This window comes from Chiloscyllium plagiosum, chromosome 30 (assembly GCF_004010195.1).
Source record: "Chiloscyllium plagiosum isolate BGI_BamShark_2017 chromosome 30, ASM401019v2, whole genome shotgun sequence".
NCBI classification, from domain to species: Eukaryota; Metazoa; Chordata; class Chondrichthyes; order Orectolobiformes; family Hemiscylliidae; genus Chiloscyllium; species Chiloscyllium plagiosum.
This window is the reverse complement of record NC_057739.1, coordinates 23,251,319-23,278,460: the sequence shown is the minus strand read 5'-3', so window position 1 is coordinate 23,278,460 and position 27,142 is coordinate 23,251,319. Positions and strand designations below refer to the sequence as shown.

Here is a 27,142-nt window from a genome sequence, read left to right as displayed (position 1 = left end):
CATGGAATATTGAATATTTAGGTCTCCTAGATGCTTCTTCGCCTCATTGAATGCCCTCCTCTTGCGGACCACGGCTGGAGAGAAGTCCTGAAATAACGTTATCTTGGAACCCTTGTGCATCATGGCCCGGCGATCCTTCCCCAGGACTCTGGAGACTTCCAGAAGCATTTGTTTCTCTCTATAACATTGGAGTTGGAATAGAACTGGGTGGGGATGCTGGTCTGACCCGGGCCTGCATACAGCAACCCTGTGGGCTCACTATACCCGCACCTAGCCTGGTCCCGATTCCAACTTTAATATTTGTGGGAGCTATCCCTTCAGAAAGTCTACAAGCTGGCCTTCCTCTTCCTGTTCGGGAAGGCCCAGCAACCGAATATTTTTTCGACGACCTCGATTATTGAGGACATCAGCGTGCTCTTCCAAGGTCCGGATTCGCTGCTTGAGAGCCCAGGCCCAACCCACGGCTGACTCGGCAGCAGTCTCTGAGGCCGCGGCCCATTGCTCCGCCCCTCCAACGCACTGTCCAATTTCACGGTCGTGCTTCTGCAGCATGACCGAGAACGACTCCCACCTGGACCAGGACTCTTCAATAAAGGCGTCAATCTTCTCTTGAAGTTTGGGGATCCCAGAGATCAGGCTCGCCTCGGCAGGTAAGTCCCCGGAGGAGGCCGCGGGCATCTCTTCTGCTGCTGGAGGGGTGGAGGAGGGGTCCCTGCCTGTTGCAAACTGCGGGAAGTTTTGCCATTAGTCATTTTAAAAACAAGACCAAACTGTCCAAGTTTGATGTAAAATGACTAACTATGCTGGGCAAAAGCTGTCTTAAATGATTTAAAGGGTGTTGTGAAGTTGGGTGCCCCACTTTGCCCGAGTCTTGGGCAGAGGACTACAGACTCAGACTTGCTGGCTCACCGCCATCTTGAATCTCCACCAACTTAAAGTTTTATATAAAAAGGTGACATCTCAGCTCAGACAATGCATTAAAGGTGTGAGGTTAGAGTTTGTACGTATTCCAATCTTGAGTCAGACTAGTTCTAATTCCAAAGTAGGAATTTACAAAATGTCACATGGATTATAAAAATATTGAATGCGTACAGATTGTGTGGTTTTTGAACAAAATAGAAAGTATTTGCAAATGCAAATTCACCCTATAGACTTATATGCGTGTGTGTGTGAGTGTGATGGATTCTGTGCCTGTGAGAGGGTGTGCACATGGGTGTGAGTGTGGAGGTTTGTGTGTGTGTGAGAGACAGTGTGTGTATGAGAGACGGTCTGCATGAGTGTGTGAGTAAGGTAAGAGTATGTGTGAGAGGGGTCACCAGTCATGTGACATGAACCCAAGGTCCTAGTTGAGGCCAGCCCCTTGGGTACCAAAACTTGCTATCAGCCTGTGCTCAGCGACTCTGAGTTGTTGTGTATCCTGAAGTCCGCCTTGTAGGCCCGAAGCTGAATGTCCCTGATTGCTGAAGTGTTCTCTGACTGGGGGGATCTTCCCTGTCTGGCAATTGTTGCAAGTTGTCCATTCATTCATTGTTGTAGCCTCTGCTTGGTCTCACCAGTGTACCATGCCTCAGGACAATGTTGCCTGCAGCGTGTGAGAAAGACAATGCTGGCCAAATCAAATGAGTACATACCACGTGCATGGTGGGTGGTGTCCCCACGTGTAATGGTGGTATCCATGTCGACACTCTGACACGTTTTGCAGTGGTTGCCATGACAGGGTTGTACAGTGTTGTGGTTGATTTTGTCCTGAAGACTGGGCAGTTTGCTGCGAACAATGGGCTGTTTAAGGTTTGATGGTTATTTAAAGGTGAGAATGGAGGCTTACGGAAGATCTTGGCGAGGTGGTTATCCTCATTGATAATGTGTTGCAGGTGCGAAAAACATGGTGTAGTTTTTCAGCTCCTGGGAAGTACTGGACATGAAGGGTACCCTGTCAGTTGCATCCCGTGTCTGTCTCCTGAGGAGTCATTATGGTTTCTCGCTGTGGCACATCAGAACTGGTGATCAATGAGTTGAACGTCGTATCCTGTTCTTATGAAGGTGTCCTTCAGCATCTTCAGGTCTACGTTGCGTTCCTCCTCATCTGAACAGATCCTGTGTATGTATGTATGCATAGGGCTCGTTCGTTAGAAATGGCTGTTTTAATGTGTTTCAGGTGGAAGCTAGAGAAGTGCAACATCTTGAGGTTATCCATGGGTTTGCGGTAGAGTGAGGTACTGAGGTGCCTGTGCCTTGATGGACATATCCAAGAATGAGACAAATACTAAAGATTAGTCTGAGGGCTTAGGTTTAAGATGAGAGAGGAAATGTTTAAAAAGAACCTGAGGGGTAAGATTTTCATGCAGACAATTGTGTTTGTATGGAACGAGCTGCTAGAGGAGATGGTAGAGGAAGTTATGGTTTAAAAGACATTTAAATTGAATAGGAAGGATTTAGAGGAATATGGGCCAACTGCTGGCAAATGGGACTAGGTCTGATTGGAATGTATGGTGGCATGGGCGAGTTGGATTCAAGGATCTGTTTCCCTGTTGCACTTTGATTGTGTCTTTGTCTCTTTAATGTAAGTTGTTGGTATCTAAAAAAAACCTGTCAATACGATGCAATTAGCAAATCAGCTTACAATAAAGCAGAAGAAAATCAACCCAGGAGTTGGATAAGAGAAAAATTAATTACAGTCTGCCTGATCAGGTATGACCTATTAGAGTGGTATATCTCTGCTACATCCTCCACGTTCCCATTCTTCATTTATCAGCTTTAGAAAACACATAATGTGCTATTGAGTCTTGACCAAAACAGAAAGCAATGGAAAAGTCTCAGGAATGTATTTCAGACCTTAGAGCCATGGCAACGAAAGGCATTTACACTAATAATCAAGCAATTAAATCATGCAAATTCAAGAAATGAGAATTTGATTGAGGAAGGTTTTGCAGCTGGCGGAAATTGAGATAGGGCGGGGTGAGTCCATACCTGATGTGAAAACAAGGATTTTCATTTTAAAACAAAAGTGTTGCTTGACTTGGAGCTAAGTAATGTTGGAGCAAACAAGGGTGATGGATGGAAGGGACTGAGTGTGAGTAAGGCCTTGGGTAGCAGAGCTTTTGTATGACTTCAAGTTTACGGAAATTGGACTGTGGGAGTTTGGCTGGGATAAGTGGATACCACTTTAGAGGAATTCACACAATCGGTTCTGAAAAGGATGAGCATGAATTTGGGAGGTGACAACATTCTGAGGGATTTTGGGGAGGAAAAGGAGGTTGGAGATGGGATGTTAATTTACAGGGATTGTGAGCTGATTGTCCCTTTTTTTAATGAGGAGGGACACCACACCTAAACAGAGAATAATTAACATAAACATCTTATGGATAAATTTAAGTTGTAATCCTGATGTTCAAAAGCTAGAGATTTATGATTTTGGATAGTGGATAATCAAGCTGACAACAATTTATAACTTTATTGAACAACACAGTTCTCTTCATTTCCTGTGAAAAGCAGAACAGTAGCTTCAGAACTCTTCTCAAGCTTATTCTGATCTAACAGTCAATTCAGTGTTTTGTTCAAACAATGGCTACATCTAATGAGCCTTGACCCATTAAGAATGACATCTGTTATTGCGCAAGAGAATTGTTCTTTACTTCACTCTTCATAAAAATTAACTACTTACACATTCTGTTTTTACACAAATGAGGATGAGCTTAAACGTTAGGTTACAGTTAAGTACTTGAGGTGACCTTGTAGCTTTATCAAAGCTAGTAATTCACATTTTCAAGTAATTAATGGCTCTACTCTGAAAGTGAAAAATATCTAGCAGTTCAGCAACATACTGATCAGCTTAACAGATCTCACTGACTTATTGCCATCTTCAATATAGTGATGTGTTACCATGGGGTAAAACAATTTGTAATGATACATCACAGTACAAGGCTTGTGACATATTTATTATTTCACAGTCATATCACACAGGCTAAGCTACATGATTTTATAGTTTGTACTATGTAATATTGTTGGCTAAATATATTAAGAGTTACAAAACCAAGGTGCGTAGGTAGGATCAAGATATGGATCAATCACAATCTTACTCAGTGTTGAAAAATCTCAAGGAGCTGAATAGGCCACTTTTCCTATATTTCAGTGATTTAGAATTAGTTTCATAATAGCCTACTTTGCAAGTTAGAGTCATAGAGTCTTAGAAATGTACAGCATGGAAACAGACCCTTCAGTCCAACCCATCCATGCCGACCAGATATCCCAACCCAGTCCCACCTGCCAGCACCCGGCCATATCCCTCCAAACCCTTCCTTTTCATATACCCATCCAAATGCCTCTTAAATAGGTCACCCCTCAGCCTCCAACGCTCCAGGGAAAACAGCCCCAGCCTGTTCAGCCTCTCCCTATAGCTCAAATCCTCCAACCCTGGCAACATCCTTGTAAATATTTTCTGAACCCTTAAGTTAAAGTAGAACCTACAATTTACACACTTCAAAATCTTACAATCTTTGTGGAGACCAATAACTTAATAAACAGATTATTTTCTCAACTCTTCAGAAATATTTGCAGGACAAGATTGCACATTTTACCAATATCTGAGTAAATCCTTCAGTGTCATTTGAAAGCCCCAGTTAGTCTTGTAAATAGCCCCAAAAAAACATTTAGTAGCAAGGACAATTGAGACAACTCCTGGTCCCCAAATCTTCACCTTTCAAACAGGAATCAGTTCTGCTGGATACCTGACATTAGAAAAATGTCTTTACCACTGCTTTTCACAGAAGTAGCTGTTTCTACCTCTGTCATGGTTCCAAGCTGTTGGTATTATTGAATAAATCTAATACCAGAGTGGAGCCTTGCTTGACAGATCATAGTTTGTATTTTATATTTGTCCACTGAGGAGATCAGTTACTGAATGGCGAGCCATTCTTTCAGCTTCCTGTTTGCCTACTTTGGATTCCAGCATCTGCAGTTTCTTTTTTTACTCTCGTTACTGAATGGCAGTCTCCTGTAATACAATGTATTTTTACAAAAAATGGACCGGACATCCATAATATTAGATTAGATGAGAATCCCATTTAAGTTCAGGTATCCAGACAGAAATTCAAACTTTAGTGAAGAATGTGTTACTCTTAACTTTGTGATAAAGCTTCTTGCTCAGCTGTCATGGCTATAATCAGTTTCCTTTCAGAAATTTCTGTGCATTCACTTGATATTTTAATTCAGTTAATGTCTTTCCCTGAGATACTAAAATAAACTGCTAACTCAGCTCACTATTACATAACAAGGGTTCTGTAAACTCATGTCTTTAATAGCCATGCAGATGTCTTCTTCTCTGACAACTATCCCTCTGGCATCAATCCCAAATGATTTGAAATCACATTCTCATAAATTATATTTTAAAACTCAATGTTTAAAATCACTTTTGTTTTTCTTCCACCTTTGAAAACAAATTCTAAAATAATATTTTTAAACTTTTGTTATGAACCAGACCAAACCCCCTCAAAACATATCAAGGAGGTAGCCTGGACCCTCTGTTTTATTTAGAAGCAAGTGTAAAGCATTTTAAGCAAAATACACTTTGATCTTACCCCACAATGTTATGGACTAGGCCAGACCACTCAAAACATTCTTAAGCAGGCAGCCCAGACTGTAACTTTGCTGTTTGTTTCAGTAAGTATATGGTGAAAATTACCCCAAATTAGCTAGGTTGACCACCAGGTTTCAAAACAGACAAAAATGTGTTCACAACATTACAGAATGAAACACAAAGAACAGAATATAGAATACCCACAGAACTCAGTCTATCCAAACTAGACTTAATTATGCTGTTCTGAAAATACACAAAAAGTCCCAATAAATGAACCCCTTTAACATAGAGTAAAACTGAAACAGAGGCTTACAGGTTGAAGTTAGAAAGGCAGAAGGAGAGTTCAGCAGCCTGTTTCCACACATCCCCTGCTGCATCTGACTAAAACAAGAACTCAGCTTTCAGGACTGACCACTCCCCTTTCATTATATAGGTCACTTCTAAAACATAAAAGCTTTGGCCTGAAGTCTATTCTGTTTATGTATAAACAAAAAGCCTCTCAGTAAACCCTTTCATCTCTATACCATTTCAGCCCAATTCAGAACCCAGACTGTTTTACGACTCCTGTGAAAAAAATCAAGGGCACAGTATCCTTGAGAAAAGGAACAACTTAGAAAAAAGGACCAGATTTGTGACAACAGATAAAATACAAACAAAAGAAGAATTAGCACAATTTTAACTCTATCAAAGTATTTACCAAAATAATATCTTATTTAAATACTACTCATGAACTGTTCCAATATAGCAGCATTCCATAAACACACCCATGGCAAGGACAAATTCAGCAAAACAGATTTCCCTCACTTGCTATCTCCTCCAGTCCCGGAAAAGGAACACTGACAGAATGAATCTAGCAGCATTGTGAGAACACAAGCTTTTTGCAGCAGCAGAGAGTGAGCTGCATCTGGCAGCTTCAACTCCACATACCCCAATTTCAACGAATGAAAGCAAAAACTAAAACCCTGGATCAGTGTGAGCCTGACTCCATGCACTGATGCTTCTTTTGTCCACTTTTTAGATAATAACCCAAAGCTATTTACTCTCCTTTCTACAGAGCAGACACTTCAGCAAAAGGTTTACAACACCCCTCTTCAAGAACAAATCCCTCTTTAAAGGCACATTTCACCTTCACGTCACCACCTTCTTTGTGTCTGTCTATGGGCTGCATCTTACAATATTTTGGCAAATAGCATTATCACTGAGTTTTGTCTCATGAGCCCTAATGAGTTTCTGATATGATTTCCCTAAACCTGCCTTATTATCTGTAGCTATGTCAATTCTTGTCTAATGCCAGCCTGATTTTCACACTTCATGTAGATGGCAATACTGATCACTGTTCAGTTATTCCAGGATATACTGTCATTCCTGGTGTCATAGCCATTTTTAAAGGGCCATTACATCCCCATTTAAGTGCTATTATTCTTCCAAAAGAGAATGATGTCCAGGTTTGCCATCAGGTCTGGTGGACAAGGTGGTGCAGAGGATGGCTGTCCTCTTCTAAGTGGGCCACTGGAAGAGACCCTGGCACCAGACCCTGCCAATGTGGACCGAGAATGTCACTCTATACAAGAACAGTACCTTATCATTGGCCTGCAAACACTGGCACCTGTGGGAATGCAATGCCTCCATATCAACCAAATCATTACCTCAACGTTCATTTAATATAAACCTGCCACAACTTCTACCTCTCAGTTGCAACATTCTCTCTTTCATCTCCTTCAGGTACGAGTGGGATGTTCATGGTGGCTGCCCTACAAGACAACTCTCCTCCATCTCTGAGACAGACAGCATAGTTGTCTCAGAAGAAGCAGCAGTAAAGCTGTCTCCTGTATCCGACCCACCCACCAGCTCAGATGCTATCACCTCAGTCAGTCAGTACGTTCTCTAGACTACAGTTGGGAACACAGTCAATGAGCATTTCACTGCCGCATCTCTGCAGCTGGACAAGGAAGAGATACCCCAGGTCACTGGCACTCAGAGGATTCCCAGAGACCAGGCACCTGCTCAGACCCAGACTGGAGAGGAACCCCTGATGTTGACAACAAACAACTTCATACAAATGCACAAGCTGACACAAGGGCAGCAGGCAGGTTTGTCAGGGGCACTGGACAACTGAACACAAAAACTACAAGACAGCATCTAAGTAGTTGGGATTCTGCTGCCTACAAGTTTCTGGCTACCTCTATATCTGCTGCTTTGTCTCTGTTGACCTATCCCATAACCATTTCACTTTTGTTAGTTCTACTTTCATCCCTTCATAATCACCCTTACTAAAGTTTCAAATATTCATTTGAGACTCATTCTTCCCTCCCTTGTATGTAAAATTCAAACACATTATGAACACTACTACCTAGGAGTGCCTTCAGTATGAAGGAAGTAATTAATCCTTTTTTGTTAGTCAGATTCAGGTTTAGTACAGCATATTAATTTCAAGAATGAGTTAGATAAAATATTTGTGGTTAAAGGGATCAAAGATATGGGGGTTTAAGTGGGAACCGGTTATTGAGTTGGATGGTCAGCTCTGGTCATAATGAATGGCTGTGATGATAGTGGCTCAGTGGTTAGCACTGCTGCCTCACAATACCAGGGACCTGTGTTTGATTCCAGCCTTGGGCAACTGTCTGTGTGGAGTTTGCACATTCTCCCCGTGTCTGTGTGGGTTTCCTCCGGGTACTCTTGTTTCCTCCCACAATCCAAAGATGTGCAGGTTAGGTGAATTGACCATGCGAAATTGTCCATAGTGTTCAGGGATGCGTGGGTTGGGTGCATTAGTCGGGGGTTAAATGTAGAGTAATAGGGTAGGGGAATCCGTCTGTGTGGGTTACTCTTCAGAGGGTTGGTGTGGACTTGTTGGGTCGATGGGCCAGTTTCCACACTGTAGGGATTCTATGATATTGGATAATGTTTCAGCCTTGTTTCTCATTCTCCTGATGAGCACCATCATGCTTGAGAGTGAGGCAGTGATCATGGAGTTTGCTCCTTGACTATCATCATTCTCAGCAGGACATGTTAGTGTTACACAGCCATTAGATCCAAGTCATTTTAGACTGCTAGATAGCCTGCTGTTTTTTATGTCTAACATGAAGGTACATATATAAACCACCAAATATTTAACATGCAGGAAGACACTGTCTTCAATCTTTAGCACCCCCAGCTGGTGTTCTCATAGTACTACAGTACTAACAAGTAGACTTTGTCATTAACATCACAAAGAATTTATCTGAAGTTGGTTATTGTACATGGAATCAATATTCAGTGGAATGAAGAGAACTTCTGTATTATTTTCTCAATACACCTGGTCTAACAATATAGATCAGAAATATTGTGACTAAAAACTTATCCGGTGTTGTTGGTAATCGGTGTTGCAATTTTAATTCAGGTAGTGTACGATGCAGTATATCAAACAAAGAGTCCAATCTATAATCTCTTGGAGTTAATTGTACTGCTACACATGCAATTGCTGTGAAGGAATTCAGACAATAATGCAGACAGGAAAGATTAGATGTTCTGTTTCAGGGCTACTCACAAATAGGTTATATTGCTCATTTTCTACTTTGTTTAATATGTTAAAAATCACACAACACCAGGTTACACTCAACAGGTTTATTTGGAATCTGGTGAACAACCACCTGATGAAGGAGCAGCGCTCCGAAAGCTAGTGCTTCCAATTAAACCTGTTGGACTATAACCTGGTGTTGTGTGATTTTTAACTTTGTCCACCCCAGTCTAACACTGGCGTCTCCACATCATTCTTTTAATATGGTTTATTCATTGAACCAAGCACAGTGGGAAAAAAAAAAGAATGTAAGCAATGAATCACATTTCTCAGAATACTATGCACTTCCTGTATCATTTCTGGATTAAATATTAATCAGTGCTATAGCCTGAATAAAACTCTTCCCATGTGGCCTCTGCTTCCAACCCACAGCCTGACAACAGCCCAAGTATGTAATCAGGCAACAGTAAATGTAAAAGCCAAATAAAAACTTTATGGATTTACAATATTGACTGGAACAGCAATCGAATTTTAAGTCATAGAGTCATAGAGATGTACAGCATGGAAACAGACCCTTCGGTCCAACCTGTCCATGCCGACCAGATATCTCAACCCAATCTAGTCCCACCTACCAGCACCCGGCCCATATCCCTCCAAACCCTTCCTATTCATATATCCATCCAAATGCCTCTTAAATGTTGCAATTGTACCAGACTTCACCACTTACTCTGGCAGCTCATTCCGTACACGTACCACCCTCCTCCAACCCTGGCAACATCCTTGTAAATCTTTTCTGAACCCTTTCAAGTTTCAAAACATCTTTCCGATAGGAAGATGACCAGAATTGCATGCAATATTCCAACAGTGGCCTAACCAATGTCCTGTACTCAATTCTCTGACCAATAAAGGAAAGCATACCAAACACCTTCTTCACTATCCTATCTACCTGCGACTCCACTTTCAAGGAGCTATGAACCAGCAATGCTCCCAAGGACCTTACCATTAAGTGTATATGTCCTGCTAAGATTTGCTTTCCCAAAATGCAGCACCTTGCATTTACCTGAATTAAACTCCATCTGCCACTTCTCAACCCATTGGCCTATCTGGTCCAGATCCTGTTGTAATCTGAGGTAACTCTCTTCGCTATCCACTACACCTCCAATTTTGGTGTCATTTGCAAACTTACTAACTCAAGTCAAAATAATATTTTCTACATAAAATGGAGCAACGAAATGAATGAATTGATATTTTATATGAAAGGAAGGATTTTGTGTATAAGATATCTTCCCGTTGTATCTGCAAATCCTACTTTGTCAGGGGTTAGACAGTTTGAGTTTACTGTGAGTACCCCACTCCATTGTAGGGAATGCCCCTTCTGCCAAAGCAGATATTATTGAGGTGGATATAATGAGGGCCAAGGAGTCAGTCACAGAGGCAAAATGGAGAGATTAAGAGGGAGCAGAAATTACTGGAATAATATAATTCAAACCTGTCAACATAGCTGACGAAAATGAGAAGGTTGTAAGTTAGCCATGCATTTCTGCAAAGAATTGAGGACATATTCTGCATTTCTAGAGTGAGAATCTGTAAGGAAAAATATAGGAGAAAAAAATGGGAAGAGAAAATAAGATTTTGATGGCATGTTTCCGACCGGTATTGTGGAAGGTAGTGGCAGGGTTAGGCAGAAACACCTGTGATGATATATTTGCAGGGCAAAATAATCTTAATTTAAAATTTTGATTCACTAATGTATAATTAAAAAAGAACAGCTGAAGAAGTTATTGCTCATGGATAAATATCCAGTATAGACTGAGCTAGTGTACAGATTGGCTGACTGTTCTTTGCTTTGACCCTATTGAGGTGAAAAACATGAATTTGTTCAACGTTCTCTCATAATTCAGTCCTCTGGAGGTCAGGGATTAGTCTCAGGAAAATCCTTTACATCAATTCCAGGCCTGGGCTGAATTCACAACAACCAGAACAAAATGCAGCACTCAAGATGCAGTGTGACCAGAACACTTTGCATGCTAGTCTTAGATTGGCTCTGCTAATCTGACAGCTCAGTTCAGTAGTGTTTATAAATCCATGAGATGTAGGAGCATAAGTAGGCCTTTCAGCACATTGAGCCTGCTCCACCATTCAATAAGATCACGGCTGATCTGAGAATCCTCAACTTCACTTCAGTTTCTTGCCTTTTTTCCATAACTCCCCACAATGGCACGTTTTACTCTGATTGGTCAGCAGTCCTCGATAAACAGGAGTTCCAATCGTGAGGTACTTGATCCCAAGAAAGGTCCACGGTATCCACTCAAGTGGAACTCAATACTGATTGGCCTTCCTAGAAGAGGTAACAGAGGTCATTTGCTGGCTCTCCAACACTCCCATAAAAGCCAGACCATTTTCTGCATTTCTTTGAATGGACGCTGCCTGACCTGCTGAGCACTTCACTTCCAAATTTTACTTCAGATTTCCTGCACGCCTTGGGTTTGGTTTTTTTTCTTGAGCTTGCCTTCTCATTGGTCAGCAGTTGAGTTTGACAGAGGACCTCTACAATTCAAAATGTCTGATGAAGTTCGTTGCAAGGCATGGTGGCTCAGTGGTTAGCACTGCTGCCTCACAGTGCCAGGGACCCGGGTTTGATCCAAGCCTCAGGCAACTGTCTGTGTGGAGTTTGCACACTCTCCCCCATGTCTGTGTGGGTTTCCTCTGGGTGCTCTGGTTTCCTCCCACAGTCCAAAGATATGCAGGTTAGGTGAATTGGCCATGCTAATTTGCTCATAATGTTTAGGTTAGGTGGAAATGTAAGAGTAATCGGGTAGGAGAATGGGTCTGGGTGCGTTAGTCTTCGGAGGGTTGGTGTGGACTTGTTGAGCCAAACGGCCTGTTTCCACACTAGAGGGATTCTATTCTATTCAAGGCAGACAGGTTTTTGTCACCTGAGATATAATCCTCCTCCTTCCTCCTCACCACCAGGAACTTTCATGGTGTGATCTGGAAACCATACTGTTGTGAAAACTCAGCACAGCTCAGTGTGTTGTTTCATGATAATTGGAAATGGTAAATGTTCCCCATAACCCTCAAATCCCTTATGATTAAAAATTCTGTCTATCTCAGCCTTAAATATATTGAACGACCCAGGCTCAACAGCCCTCTGTAGTAAAGGATTTCACAGATTCACTCCTCTGAAAGAAGAAATTTCTCCTTATTGCTGATATAAATCGTTGACTCCTTACTCTGAGATTTTACACCGTCCCACAGATGGAAACAATGTTTCCACATCGAACCTGTCAAGTCCTCGAAGAATCCGTTGTATTTCAGTAAGGTCTCTCATTCTTATAAACTCAAATGTGTACAGACCCAACCTGCTTAAACTCTTCTCATAAGACAGTACCTCCATACTTGATATCACTCTATTGAACCTTCTCTTACCTCTCTCTAATTCTAGTTTATTATTTCTTAGATAAGGGGCCCAAAGTGTTCACAATATTCAAGCTGTGGTTGAATTAGTGCCTTTTATAGTTTTAGGAAAAACTGCCTATGTTATACTCCATTCCCTTTGAAATAAAGGCTAATATTCCATTTGCCTTCTCTTATATCTGCTAAACTAGCCTTTTATGATTGGTTCATGAAAAGACTGATATGTCTTATGAATTCATTCCTTATGAATGGAACTTTTCATATGAAAAATTGTGGAGACTTGGAACTTACTCCATGTCATAGTCTTAGAGCTGTCCAGCATGGAAACAGATCCTTTGAGGACATCTAGCCAGAATGGACGAATTGGACCAATCAATCTCGTCCCATTTGCCAACATTTGGCCCATATCTCTCTAAATCCTTCCTATTCATGTTTTAATTTTAATTGTACCAGCCTCCACAACTTCCTCTGGCAGCTCATTCCATACACGCACCACTGACTATGTGAAAAATTTGCCCTTTGGTCCCTTTTAAACCTTTCCCTTCTCACCATAAACCTATGCTCTCTAGTTTTGGACTCCCATACCCTGGGGAAAAGACCTTGGCTATTCACCCTATCCATGCTTCTCATAATTTTATAAACTTCTATAAGGTCACCACTCAGGTTCCAAGGCTCCAGTTGTCAATGGAAGTTGAATTTTGGCAGGCAGAATAGCCAATTTATTTTCGTTATTTTTTCATAGGATATTGAGACGTTGATGCCCATTCTTATTCACCCTTGATCCAAGTGGCTTGCTATGCTGTTTCAGAAGGCAGTTATGAATCAACCACATTGCTGTGGGTGTGGAATCACAGGTCACTGAGCAGGGAAGGATGGCAGAGGGACATTAGTCAGCCAGAAGAGAGTTTTTAGAACATTTGCTGATCATTTCAATGTCACCATTACTGAGACTGGCTTTTAGTTCCAAATTTATTGATTGAGTACAAATTCCATCAGCTACAGTTTAGAATCCAAATCCCCAGAACAATAAGCTGAGCCTCAGGGTTAATGTCCCATGACATTACCAGTGTGCCACCATTCTCCTTAGTATTTTGAAAATATCAGCCCCTCAGTCTCAAAAACTCTTATTCCGTAAAACCACATGATAAGAAGACCATATGTCATGCTTACAATACAATAGGAAATTTATTTAACTTTCTTCTTCAGCACTACAGAGTATTAACCAAGTTTTCATCTCATTTATAAAAGCTGCACTTTTCACTGGGTTTCCGTTGAACATGTTGATGCTGTAGTCACTGTAGTAAAGCAGCAGGAGCAAGACCGGGGAAATGTGATTGTTGCAGCATGCAGCAAGTTCACCAACTTGACCAAGCTATTGATAAGTTTAATGGAATAGATTTTGCATCCAGAAGATGGTCAATGCTAAACATCCGAATAACAAGTCTTGCAACGGGCAGACAATCTGTGCAGCGTCTTGGTATGGGTCGTGGGAGCACAGGATGTGATGAAGAGTAGAAGTCTTACCTAAAGTGGGGTAATAAAATCATACGAACACTTCAATGATATAAACACACAATTAAATTATAAAACAGCCACATTCATGTGATCAAACTAAAATACAGTGAAAGCATTGCACCCATTCACTGTATATTGTGTCACACTGTCTGTGAAATTAGCAATGAAATTGTAATTATCTTTTGCAATAAAATACAGGGTATTACCAAGCCAACTGGCTCACCAATGGAGGATTTTAAGCACATCTCTGCTCTCACTCATAGGGAGAGCTGTGGTGTCCTGAAGGTTTTCTTGAAAAATATGATTAAAGATGCTGTCACCCACACCACACATGTCAAATGCAAGATTGTTGGATGTGGTTTATGTTCTCAAATGTCAAGGACGAATTCTATGGATTCAGTCATTAAAAACTCTGAAGGAAAATATCTCATACAATGAGAGGTGAAGAAGACTAGGAAAACCATTTAGAATATGAATAACCAGAGCAGTTGGGTCGAACGGCCTGTAAACTTTACATAAGTCATTCTTACACATTTGTCTGACACTTCTACTACACATCCTCATATGCAGATTTTTGTGTTCAAATTCTTTCAATAAGAAACTTCTGATATATCTAAACTATTTGCAAATGATTGACTGGTCAATGCGTGTAATTAGTTAATATCTAAATACGTTAACTTTTTTTACTTAATACTTGCAATTTGGATAAATATAAATTTTATAGAATAGAATGTGACCAAAGTACTTAAAAGACTTTGCTTATCTATTTAAGTTGACCATCTTGTTTCACCAAATAGGTTGGGTTTTTGATATAACACAAACTAAACATCTCACAATAACATGATTAAAACTTAAATTTCAAAACCATATTTTTTTTCTTTTTTTATGAGTACTTCAGAAAACTATAGAGGCTAAGGATATTTTCACTTCCATTTGTGGGCCTGGGATTTTGACCTCTGCCTATATACGGAATGCTGAGATTCCAAGCACTCATCAGGATACTTTCCTCAATGGAAACCTTGAAATGTTGCTTTCCCCAGTCTGTTATTAAAAAGATTTCCTTTTCTAATGTATTTGAAAACTAGACGAGGGTTGACAATTTTCCACAATATTGTGTATTTTAACCTGGAAGAAGGTATACCTGCACTCAAACACCTGTTACTTGAAGGATACACTCTGATTTGTTTCTACAGTGGGAACATCAGAACCATTTGATTTTATTTCTATATATAACAATTTATGCTATCCATTTTAAAATTGTTTAGTTTAGACAAATAATGATTATCTGAAGGAAAACAATGTGACTGACAATAATAAGACCATAAGACAGAGGAGTGGAAGTAAGGCCATTCGGTCCATCGAGTTCACTCCGCCATTTAATCATGGCTGATGGGTGTTTCAATTCCACTTATCCACACTCTCCCCGTAGCCCTTAATTCCTCGCGAGATCAAGAATTTATCAATCTGTGCCTTGAAGACATTTAATGTCCCGGCCTCCACTGCGCTCCGTGGCAATGAGTTCCACAAGCCCACCACTCTGGCTGAAGAAATGTCTCCTCAGTTCCATTCTAAATTGACTCCATCTAATTTTAAGGCTATGCCCACTGGGTCTAATATCCTCACCTGATGGAAACAATTTCCCAGTGTCCACCCTTTGTAAGCCATGCATTATCTTGTAAGTTTCTATTAGATCTCCCCTCAACCTTCTAAACTCTAATGAATACAATCTCAGGATCCTCAACTGATCATTGTATATTAGGAGAAAGTGAGGCCTGCAGACACTGGAGATCAGAGCTGAAAATGTGTTGCTGGAAAAGCGCAGCAGATCAGGCAGCATCCAGGGAACAGGAGAATCAACGTTTCAGGCATAAGCCCTTCTTCAGGAATGAGGAAAGTTTGTCCAGCAGGCTAAGATAAAAGGTAGGGAGGAGGGACTTGGGGGAGGGGCGCCGGAAATGCGATAGGTGGAAAGAGGTCAAGGTGAGGGTGATAGGTCAGACTGGGGTGGGGGCGGAGAGGTCGGGAAGAAGATTGCAGGTTAGGAAGGCGGTGCTGAATTCGATGGATTTGACTGAGACAAGGTGGGGGGAGGGGGCCCACCTTGTCTCAGTCAAATCCATCGAACTCAGCACCGCCTTCCTAATCTGCAATCTTCTTCCTGACCTCTCCGGCTGTCTGGATTCTTAAAAAAGTACTCAGTAAAAGAACATTGGAACTTTTCTTTTTAAACAAGGCACCTCTTGGAAACCACGTGGTTTGAGCTGATTGCTGGTCTTGCTTGAACTTACTCCAATGAAAGAAAGGAACTATTTTATGACTTGGTTTTATGGCTGTCCTGTTTGAATGGGGTTTGCTGACTTGGAATTTGTGTTTGGCTTTGCAGTTGAGGAAACTCTTGCTACAGAATGAACTGCTCAGCTCACGTCTCCTGCTTCTGAAATACCTTTGTTATAAGATCAGGATTCAACTGGATTGTTATTCTGGGAGAATGAATGGAAGAACTTAATACCTTATTAAGCTGAGTCTCCCAAGATTCCAAAGAAAACGATGTGTGATTATTCCTGATGAAGGGCTTTTGCCCGAAACGTTGATTTTCCTGCTCCTCGGATGCTGCTTGGTACGTGTGCTCAACAATAATCACACATGTTTAAATTAGAGTGGTGCTGCTTTTCCACTCTAATCTAGACATGTGTGATTATTGTTGAGCACACGTATCAAGAACACCAGATTGACAAAGCTTAGAACATTCCACCACTTCTCCACTTTTAGTCTTCAAGGATAACCACCATTACCCAGAAAGTATTTTTCTTTTCAAAAAGTGAAGTTCAGCAGAGAGAAATCTATTTTCTTCATTTTATCTTGGTATGTGTTTGTCCGTATGTATATGCGAGTGCGTGTCTGTGTTGGTATGTGTGAGTGAGCGTGTATGTGAGAGTGTGAGAGTGAGCATGTGAGAGTGTGTGGGTGAGCGTGTGTGTTGTTTTTGCATGTAGAGTGGCAGACTTTTAAATCTTCATATTATAATTTGTGTATTAAGCAATACCATATTTTCATTGAATCAGTTTTGTGATATAATAAATTGATCATTTTATGTTTATTAAGGAAATCTGATGGACCTTTTTATTCTTATTTCAACATAGAGAAAGCATAGTTGGACTTGGGTATAATACTTTTGTTTAATCTTGCACTACAGCAACAATGCACCCCTCCCATCTTGGTCCTAGCATCAGGTGTTGAATGGATTTACTTTGGCTTGTCGATTTATCACATATTTCCTTGATTTCAAAAGGTGACAATGTAAGAAAATTCCAGATTATGCTTAGCTTCTCACTGCTCAGGAAATGTAACCAACAATGAAACAATAAAAGAAAAGCAATATCAACACACTGTGGAACTCACAATCATTATTAAGCTCAACTTCTCTCTTGAATAAATGGAAATTAATAAACAGTGTGTTTGACTTGACTTCAGTCCCTGTTCAAAGCAAAAACCAACTTGTCTGTAATCTTAGATTTCCTTTGAAGGAATTAAATTCCAAAAGTTGGATTTACAGAAACTCTTCAAGGAATGGAAACGTTCACCAAACAGTGATTGTTAATACGGTCAAAATAAGGCTACTTTTCAAGGACAGAGCTATGAAATATAATCTATGGACTCAATACCCTCTATACCTCACAAAGATTAAAATCCTTTCACATACCAAGGGTAAAAATAACAAAGAAGCATCAAGAGCATAAAATATCCTGAAGCCCTGTCACCATGAGAACCACACACACATATGGTATACTGCAAATGGAGAGAGGTTCGGATAATCAGAAATTCAAAATGATTTTCCACAGTCTTTTATTATACTTTAACTACTGTCACTTAAAATTGATTTATTCAAAATATCGATGAAACAAATTTTCTTACAATTTAATCAGACACAAATTTGAATCTATAGGGTAAATTGTAAATGTCCAATAAATCATTGAGAAAGGCAAAAAATGCTGGCATTAATTTATTTGACCAAAAGTATATGAACAATTCCATTGCATGAGGTGTTAAATCATTAGATAATCCAAGGAAAAGAGTGCAGTTAGTGTACTTTACATTTCTCAACAGGTGAACTTAGTATAAAACCGATACTAATTTAATTGGTATGCTTTAATTTTTGAGTGAAGAAAACATTTAAACACACCCAGGAAATATGTTAACAATGAATGGGTTTGTATGGTGCATGTTTAACTACATTCAGTACACCCTCCCTGCCACAAAGGCCCCCTCTCCCCAAAGTAGAGACACAACATTCTAACCTGGCCATTCACTGTTCATTGATCCTTAATGGTTAAAGTTCTAAGCTCCCTCCCTACTTAACAGCACTATAAAATACCTTCACCACATGAACTGTCATGGTTCAAGATGACCCACCATCACCTCCTCAAGCCCAGAAGCACCCAAGCCCTCAATTTTTTAAATGAAATTGTATGGATTTATATTTATTTAATTGAAAGGTGAGAATTCCAAGTAGTACAGTGCGACCACCAGCTTCAACCTCCTGCTAAAGAATGTATTAAAACATGAACAACAGTGCCATTATGTCTCTCAAGTTGCAACCTAAGAAGTCTGCCATCAATGTAATTAGTCATGAGGTCATTCAGGTAAACAAGGAAGACATGCTGCTCATTAAATCCATGCTGGTTATCTGTCGAGTAATCCAGATAGGCCCATATACCCTGTCCCCAAAATCCCTCTTTCCCTACAGTCCTACTAATCTATTTCTATCAAGAATCTACCCCAGTTCTTTTTGAATTCTTGATTACCTTCACTTCCAACACTGCATAGTTCCAGATCATTAAAATAACTGCTGAGTAACAAATGCTTCCTCACACTCTCCCTCTATCTCTTCCGCAAATCCTTGAAAGTTAAACGTTTGGTCTTGACCATTTTAAGCTACAGTTCTATTGCCATTGCATCACACAGCTGTTCAGTATTGATTTACAATCCTGGTCACCAACCTTAGTCACCACACTCTATGTGTTTACATTCATGCACATTAAAGCTCTGCTTCTACTCCACATAATGCTTCTTAAAATGCTTCCATCTGAGATGGCACACAATGTAACATTTTTATTTTGCATGCAGAGCATCCTCTTGTGTGAAGCTACTCTTTTAGTACCAACTGTGACAGCTTTAAGATGATCCATCCATAGGAACTTGCTTCGGAATGCCAAATCATCTTGATTTGCCATCCTTAACATGTTAACTTCATCTGCTGCTGATGGTGCAGGTACCTTCAAATCAGAGAAGGTACCTTGTAGCAATGCTAGGTTTTTAACTGCCACTGTCTACTTTAATCCCATATCCTTGACTACATCCCCTCCAACCGTAACAAGGATAGCAACCTCCCCCTCCACTAATCTCCAGACCATTTCCCACACCTGTCCTTGAACCCCACTCCTCCAACCACGACAAGGATAGACTTCCCTCCCCCACCCAATTCTCACCTTCCAACCCATTAATATCTGTATACAGCGCATTATCCTCTGCCATTTCCACCACCTACAATCAGACCCCACCACCACCACAGATATATTTCCTTTCCCACCTCTATCAGCATTCCACACAAACCATTCCCTCCGAGACTCCCTCGTTAGATCCATGCCCCCTATCAACCCACCCTCCACACCCAGCACCTTCCCTTACCACTGCATAAGGTGTAAAACCTGCACCTACACCTCCTCCCTCACCTCTGCCCACAGCCCCAAAGGGTCTTTTCACATACAGCAGAGACTTTTCTGCACATCCAGACACCTCATCTACTGTGTCCATTGCTCTTGATGTGATCTCCTCTACATTGGGGAGACAGGACGCCAACTCGCAAAATGTTTCAGAGGACATGGGACACATGGGTCAAACAATCCCACCGCCCTGTGGCCAACCACTTAACTCCCCCTCCCACTCCACCAAGGACACACAAGTCCTGAGCCTCCTCCACCACCAAACCAAAGCCACCCGATGCCTGGAAGAAGAACTCCTCATCCCCCGTCCTGGGACTGTTCAATCATACAGCATCAACTTTGACTTCACCAGTTTCCAAATCTCCCCTCCCCCCACCTCATCCCAGATCCAACCCTCCAACTTGACACCACCCTCTTAGCCTGTCCTACCTGTCCATCTTCTTTCCCACCTATTCGCTCCACCCTCCCCTCTGACCTATCACAATCAGACCCTGCCTCCCCCAGCTGCATCCACCTCTGCCCTCCCATCTACCTTGCTCCAAGATCCAATCGCCTATTCATCTTTCAGCTCCCTTCCCCCTCCACATTCCCGATGAAGGGTTTTGCCTGAAACATCAATTCTCCTGCTCCTCAGATGCTGCCTGACCTGCTGTGCTTTTCCAGTGCCACGTTTTTTGACTTTACAACCCTATGTTGATAATTTTAACCAGCTTTTTGTAGATGTGTAACGACAAATCTCTCAGACAAGTACTCTGAACTCTGGCCTTCTGACTCAGAGGGTGGGACATTACCAATGTACTACAAGGGCCCTCCACATTCCACAACATGCATTCAGAAATTTACTAAAAGATCCTTCAACAGCAACTTCCAGACTCACGACCATTCCCATCCAGAAGGACAAGGGCAGCAGATACATGGGAACACCACCACCTTGCGAGTTCCCCTCCAAGCCCCTCACCATCCCGTCTTGGAAATGTATCACCGTTTCTTCACTGTCACTTGGTCCAAATCTTGGGATTCCTACCCTAACGCCAATATGGGTCAATCTACAGCAGTTCAAGAAGGCAGCTCACCACCATCTTGTCAAGGGCAACCAGTGAAAAAACAATAAATACTGGCCAGCCAATGATACCCATTTCCTGGGAGTGAATATAAAAGAAAGTTTCAAATGTTTGTACACTCGACGTTATTTCATCCTCAGTCTCCAGCGCGCTCTTCCGTTACCTCATAATTCTGGAGAAAAAGTTCAAATTTCCCCTTTTAACTCACTTTGTGAGCAACTTAACAAGTCTTTCCCAAGCTGCATCCTGCCTGTGTGTGTGTGTGTGTGTACCACAACGTGCGCCTCTCTGGGGGCAGCCCGCACTCACCTCTGGAGTAGTCCCACAGTAACTGTCGGAGTTCCCGAAGAGTGTCGGTCAGATTGTCCACCCGGACATGAAGCTGCAGGTTCTCCTCCCTCAGGCTGTTAATGGTGTCCTGGAGCTGGAAAGCCGCACTGGGGGCAGGAGGGCGCAGGGCGCAGAGCAGCAGCACGGCAGCAGGAAGGAGAGGCATGTTACAGCCGCTCCCCCCCCACTCCCCCCCCCCCCCCTGTTCACTGCCTCTGCACAATCTGCCCTCTCACCACTCGGCCGGCAGCTGCCAATTCACCTCGCTGACCACACACAACTAGCTTCGTCTCCAGAACTGCACCTCTTCCCCCTTAAATGGGTAACCAGTTACTCTTGAGGGGACTCGGTTCAGAGCCCCGCTTCAGTCTCTCGTTCGCAGAGTCTCTGCTCCCTCTCCAGCTCTGAGTGCCAAGGTCGGTGCAGTGAGGAGCTGCTGTTATATTACGAGTGGGGGACGACAAAGCCTCAGTAAAACGTAAGCCACAAGCAATTGCTGTCGTCTTCTTTGCTTACGTGAAGAGCAGCTCTGTAACCAGAGAGATTTCTTTTTTTAGTGTGCCTTTGCCCACCTCCCCCGACAATATCCTCAGTGCGCGGTAAGCGCTGCCTTCCCAATTTACTCTCCCACCGGCTGCTATCTCATTCTCACTAGATGCCTGAGTCCCACACCAGTTTGACGCAAAACCGCTCAGTGCTCTTTCAGCTTGAAGGGTGGACATACCTCACAGGTGGACTTGGAAGCGAGAGCTCTGCCCAGCCATAATCATTTACGTACAAATCCATGGACAGTACAGTACATGACTAACAGTTGGAATAATGCCCCAGTGTAAGCTGTCAGGATTCTGAAACACCAAATACCATGGATTTTACTGCTGCTTTAAAATGTCAAAATTAATTCATGACTGCTCTTTCTAATTTAATAAGAATGTAGACTGTAACATTATAGATGGGCTTGCTGAATTGCATCTGCTTGAAGTTAAGATGCAGATAGGTTTTGTCTTAGCTTACATTCAATCCCCATTAAACTTCTTATGACCAGGACTCCCCTCGCTCTGTGACACTGCCTCTCTTAACACCATCTCTACTAGGTTGCCAGTTTGCTTTATTAGGTGGGTTTGTTTTCAGACATTTCATTACCACGCTGGGTAACATCAGTGAGCCTCCAGTGAAGTGCTGGTGCCTTATTCCGTTCGCTACTTATAGGTCTTGTTTGTTGTGATAGATGGTATCATTTCTGGTTTGGTTTCTGAGAGGTTGGTAACTAGGGTCCAAATCGATGTTTATTAATGGAGTTCCGGTTTGAATCCCAGTTAAACTGCTGTCCCTCTTCCCCCGTGTGTATGTTGTTCCTCAGAAGCCCTTTTTGTCCACAACCTGAGCTACAAATCTTCTCCAAGATCTCCTATCATCTCTGTTCCATACCCTAACTCATGTGGTTTGCACTTTCATCCATGCTTTCCTTTGGACTTGCTGTTTCTGGCCACATTTCTGTAAAATTGAGATCAAACACCACACTATCAATATCCTAAATAACAACCAAGTCCCATTCACACCTTACTGTGACCTACAGTGATTTCTGGTTCGGTAATGCAGGTACCATCCTGGTCTTCAGATCTTTCTTTGCCCTTCTCTGTTGTAATCTTGTCCAACATCCAAGCCTTCTCCATTTGGTCTCTAGATTTGGTATCTTCACTCTTCACTATATTATTAATTCACCATTGGCTGAGAAGGCCCTAAACTCTGGAATTCCTTCTATTCTGTTTTTTTCTTTATACCTGCCTCTTACCAAGTCATTAGTTGTTCTTCATTAATCTCTTTTGCATTACAATGCTCCTGTCAAGCACCTTGTATTTTATATGGGTAAAAGGTGTAATATAAATAACATTTGTTCTAATTCAAAACACTCCTACAGAGATGTTTTTAATGCAAGAGAATTGAAACACATAGCAAACGTTAAATGCTGAGTAATGGTTAAGTTTGACAATTATATTAACATGGAGAAGGGAGAATGGAGAGAAAACAAAATAAAAATGAATCTATAAATCCAAAAAAGCAGTAAAAGATTTAGACGTGTGCTTGGAAGATAGAATCACTATCAGATCAAGTTCAATGCCATATGCAAAATATTACACAAAGGGAGGCATTTAATCAACAATTAAATTTCAACTAGCTAGGGCAAGGCTAAAAAGAAAAGACCAGAATCAATTATGGTAGTGTAGCTGCGTCAAACTACATCGGCAAAATCATGACTAAATTTGAATAATTAAAACTTCAATGTTAAACATTCAATGGCAGAGAGAGTATTGCAGTCACGGTACATTTAGCTCTGGCAAAGCACATCTGCACAGCAATGTGTAGAAAGGCCACATAATAGATTCACTGGCAAGGGGCTGAATCATTTGGGAATGTAAATGAAAAAAAAGCTTGAACCTTAAAGGGAGCACAATCACAAGCAACCTTATAAAGTACAAGATTGAGGATAATTTTCCCCCAAAATCTTACTGTTAATTAAAACTAGATGGGGGAAAACGTGGAAATACAGTTAAAAAGAAATATATCTGACCAGTAATGAGGAAAAAATGCCCAGCTATGGTCTATCCACAAACAGGGCAAGTCCAAACCAGACAAGTACAGCAGCCTATTCTCCACAGCAATGGAAGAGGTGACAAGTGTTATCCAGCAGTAATAGCCTGCTCACTGATGCTCAGTGAGTGTTTTATTAGGGTCACTCAACATAGTCAAAGAGTTTCTGGATCAGTGGTGCTGGAAGAGCACAGTAATTCAGGCAGCATCCGAGGACAGGCAAAATCGACGTTTTGGGCAAAAGCCCTTCATCAGGATGATTCCTGATGAAGGGCTTTTGCCCGAAACGTCGATTTTGCCTGTCCTCGGATGCTGCCTGAATTGCTGTGCTCTTCCAGCACCACTGATCCAGAATCTGGTTTCCAGCATCTGCAGACATTGTTTTTACCATAGTCAAAGAGTTGAACTGCAGTGACTGCCCTTTAATTGAGTATTGTATCCAGGAGCCTAACAACTTGACTCATTGCAAATTTTCTCTCTCACCTGTTGAAATTACTCCTAGCACAAAAGGAAAATAATTGTTACACAACACCAGATCATAGCCCAACAGGTTTATTTGGAAGCACTAGCTTTCAAACTGCTACTCCTTCCACAGGTAGCAGTACTCCGAAAGGTGTCATGTGATCTTTAACTTTGTCCACCCCTGTCCAATACCAGCTCCTCCACATCATGAAAATACTTGTGGCTGTTAGAGATCAAAGGCCAGGACATCACTGCAGTTCCCTAGGTTCATGTTCTACACTTAACCATCTTCAACTGCTTTATTAATGATGTCCCTTCCATCAGGTTAGAAATAGTAATGTTCACTGATTATACGATGTTCATCACTATTCACAACTCAAGAAGTTAATGATTACATGCAATAAGACCTAGACAACGTACAGATTTGAGCTGATAAAGCAATAAGTAGCATTTGTGTCACACAGTACCAAGTGTTCAACAAGAAAATCTAGCCATCTTCCCATAACATTCAAAACCATTACCATTGCCCACTGTTGGCATTCTGATGGTACATGAGAAACTTGACTAGTTATATAAATAATGTGGCCACAAAGAGTGGCTAAGAGGATAGGAATGCTGAGTAACTTATCTGTCTCTCCAAAAACCCAACCATCTATAAATCACAAGGAGTACAATAGAACACTTGCCACCTGGATGAAACTAGCTTCATTGACACTCAAATCATTAAAGATCTAGCATCAGGCTTGACAAATCAACCATGTACGGTACATCAGAATTGGAAGACAAATACTTGATTCATTTCAGAGGGAGTCAGACAGTCTGATTCAGAGATATTTCTAAGGCATGTTGGATAACCAGCCAGGTTCACATTCATTTATCACTCTTCTGTCCAATTGCAAATACATTATGGTGCAGTTGAGAGTGTGGAAAGGGCTTATGCATAAAACGTTGATTCTCCTGCTCCTCAGATGCTGCTTGACCTGCTGTCTTTTTCTCGCACCACACTCTTGACTGATCTCCAGTACTCACTTTCTCCTATTAATGGTGCAATATTGGTTTGCCAACTAATAATTCTAATGTTTGCTGATGACAAAATACCTGACTAGGATGTCAATGAAAAGCTTTAGCTCTGAAAAATGTATACCTACTATTCTAAGTGGTGAAGCAGAAATCACAATTGTTGCGTTCAAATACAAGTCAGCATGTTAATAAATATAAGTTGAACATAATATAACAGCAAGTTGTCTTCATTTTCAGCAATATGGTAAATATTTTGTATCCAGTAATCTGCAGTTATCTGTATGATATTTGTAAACCAAAAGTTAGCTTTGACAATTAGTTATAATTCATTTATAAAGGGAATAACTAAACCATGCATTCTTTTGAGAATGCATTAAAGACTGCTCTTGAACCAAAAGTAGTTCTTAAATAACATTGATGGATTCCTATATGTATTTTAACCCAGGCCTTTAAGACTGTGCAACTTTTACATCAAACACAGTGCACAGGAAAGATCAAACAGGAATGTCCAAAAACAGACATTTCACACCAAGGGAAACAATGTTTTTGTTTTACTACAGATTTCTTAGTATGGCATGTTAAAATGTACAGCCCGACTCTCATGATTCTTACAATGGCAATGAGCTAACAGCAATTTAGCAAGGGAACACCTTACTGTAAGCATGGAGATACAATGGCAAGAAATTAAGTTTAAAAAGTGAATTGAGGAATTCAAGGTAGAGAATGTCTCACTGGTTACTACAGAGGAACCTCGATTATCCAAACAACACGGGCAAGGAGTATTTAATTCAGTTAATCAAATGCCAGATGATAGTTTAGCCGAGCATCGGGATCTTGCCAAATAATCGCAGTTCCTCTGCATGTTCAGTTTTGCCTAGGAACAGGGACTAAGCACTGTCAGCACTTAACAGATCTTTCAAATCATATCCAAGGACCAGTAAGTACCAATACTGTTGGTCAATTGATAGAAGGCGACGTCATATTGCTAAAATGCTGATTAAAGATGATTCAATGCAGTTGGTATTACAAAGTGGGAATTGCACAGACCATTAAATGCATTCAGTGGGCTTGAGATTTGGAGATTTAGTAGCTGGGATATAAGCAAGTGTTGAAAAGCAGAATCCATTTCTGGGTTTACTTGCTGGAATATAACCTAAGCAAAACAGAGAGTTTTAAAAGTGAGTAAGCTCAGCAGGAAATTACTGAGAAAGCTAGGTACTGGAACTCAGGGAAAGTTAACAGCAGCAGGGTCAAGTTCGCTGCTTGGGTAAAAACTGCAGCAATAGTACAAGTTGGAGTGGAGAGGGGGAATCAGAGGCTAGATATTTGAAAGTCACAAAGGAAGCAAAGTTTTATTGATTTGATTCCCTACAGTGTGGAAACAGGCCCTTCGGCCCAACAAGTCCTCACCGACCCCCAGAACAGCAACCCACCCAGACCCATTCTCCTACATTTGCCCCTGACTAATGCACCTAACACTATGGGCAATGTAGCATAGCCAATTCACCTAAACTGCACATCTTTGGAGGAAACTGGAGCACCCGGAGGAAACCCACACAGACATGGGGAGAATGTGAAAACTCCACACAGACAGTTGCCTAAGATGGGAATTGAACTCAGTTCCCCGGCGCTGTGAGGCTGCAATGCCAACCACTGACCCACCGTGCCACCCCAAGAAAACCAATCGTGGTCTCCCAACATGTTTCTAGCCCTCAACAGATATGACCAGACCGGTTTGAAATACTCCAATACTGTGGTAGGACCTAATAAAGAAATAATCCCAGACATTGGCCAGTGCAAGCAGTCCCTGGGCTGTGTACAGGTTCCATTCTCTGGTCCGTTTGCAAGTCAGAACACAATGCAAGAGGATATAAAATAGCCATTCCTAAGTGTAGGGAAACATTCATATATTGGACCCCTGAAGAGAATAGAATTTGCAAGTTGGGGACCCCTATACTAGATG

The 27,142-nt window shown here is 41.4% G+C and overlaps 1 protein-coding gene across 1 annotated transcript in view; it reads left to right on the top strand.

Annotated features, from left to right (window-relative positions):
- The first annotated feature begins 548 nt into the window (after positions 1-548).
- Positions 549-27,142, top strand: part of LOC122564810 — a 45,157-nt gene continuing 18,563 nt past the window's right edge. The window contains exon 1 of the mRNA XM_043720091.1: positions 549-650. The gene's annotated coding sequence lies outside the window, so the exon portion shown is untranslated. The remainder of the gene's footprint in view (positions 651-27,142) is intronic.